Genomic DNA, 683 nt, shown 5'->3' on the forward strand with positions numbered 1-683 from the left:
GGAAAGAGAGAAGAGAGAAAATGGGCGGGATGGAGAAAGAGGATGGAATGAGGGAACAGAGGAGGATAGAGACGAGACGATGCTGAGAGCGGTTTATGGTGAAGCATTGTCAGAATGTCTGTGTTCAAGGCCGTAGTATCGATGGGGGAATCTAGTTAAGGAAAAACCCAGCGTCATTGAAACGCATGAGAGATGTATGTTGTGTGAAGGTAGAGCATTGTGTGTTTAATTTATGAAGATGAGTGTGACTGTGAACCAGGAATAGGCCTTGACGGGCACTATATACTGAAGGCGCATGTATTCGATGAATATCATTATCATGGTGTTCAGAGTATAACGATGTTATAGTGGACATTATGTTATCGGTTTATTGCGCATCAGAAAATGTTTTTTTCTAACACAGTATAATGGCATTTGGTAATGATGATATGAAAGTACAATAATGTCACAGTAGGTGAACGGACCATGGCGAAATTCTTAGAGATATATGTATATGGTGAGATCTTTGCCCCAAATATATGACGGGGTGACACCACTCTATATTGTAAACCATACATCAAAATCGTGAGAAAAAAAGTATATAAGGTCGTGTAAAATCTGCGGAATAACCATACGTCCACAAGAAACCTGGCTATGACCCTTTCCCCCTCCCCTCCCACCTCCCTAGTCATTTTTGGGACTAT

Source organism: Penaeus monodon, chromosome 22, assembly GCF_015228065.2.
Source record: "Penaeus monodon isolate SGIC_2016 chromosome 22, NSTDA_Pmon_1, whole genome shotgun sequence".
NCBI lineage: Eukaryota > Metazoa > Arthropoda > Malacostraca > Decapoda > Penaeidae > Penaeus > Penaeus monodon.